Source organism: Trachypithecus francoisi, unplaced genomic scaffold, assembly GCF_009764315.1.
Source record: "Trachypithecus francoisi isolate TF-2019V2 unplaced genomic scaffold, Tfra_2.0 Lachesis_group14, whole genome shotgun sequence".
Classification (NCBI taxonomy): domain Eukaryota; kingdom Metazoa; phylum Chordata; class Mammalia; order Primates; family Cercopithecidae; genus Trachypithecus; species Trachypithecus francoisi.
The window spans coordinates 304,606-305,486 of NW_022681459.1; positions in this window are offsets into that span (position 1 = coordinate 304,606).

Here is an 881-nt window from a genome sequence, read left to right on the forward strand (position 1 = left end):
AGATTAAACCACCTGACTTAAAAGCGGGCAGAGACCTGAACAGATGCTTCTCTGAGAAGGACGGGAGGATGGCCCGAGCATCTGAAATGACCGTCAGCGTGACTGGTTGCACTGAGATGTGCACCGAAGCCGCAGTGAATTTGTTCACACCCCTGCTGGAGCGCCTGACTAAGGTCTTCCGACAGCCCCAGGTGCTGGTGAGGACAGGCAGTCAGGACTCCTGTGCGATGCTGGGGTTCAGCACGGTGCAGACAGCTCGGCCGTTTCTTACAAAAGTGAACTCACACAAACGTGGGGCCCGGTGACCCCACTCCTGGGTATTACCCTAGAAAAACAAGCTGATGTTCAAGAAAAACTGTGCCCAGATGTTAATAGCACTGTCTATAGTTGCCCAAAACAGGTTACAATGTGCCGCAGCCATACATGGGATAATAAACACCCAGCAGCCCCGAGGCCGGGCTATTGATCGCAGGACACCGTGGGTGCACCTCCAGGCAGGATGCCCAGGAAAGAGCTGGGCTGAGCCTGCTCTGCTGTGACCTACTCCTCCGACAACGCTCGCAACAGACAGACCCGTGGGATGGGAGAACGCGGAGACGGTGGTTGCTGGGAATGGGCAATGTGCTTATGAGGCCTAGTGAGTGGGTTTGGGGCTGTGGGACTGTTCTGCTTGTGTGATGATGGTGATTATGGGAATATTTGTGCCAAAATTCACAGAACTGAACACTGTCCACTTTACAGTAATTTTAAAAGTGGTAATACACTCATTTTCAGTACTGTTTTTAACGGAATGATGGAGTTTGCAGACGATCCGTTAGGGCAAGCCTGTCTCAGGGTACCTGGATTGGGTTGGAATAAGCTCATTTTCAATACTGTTTTTA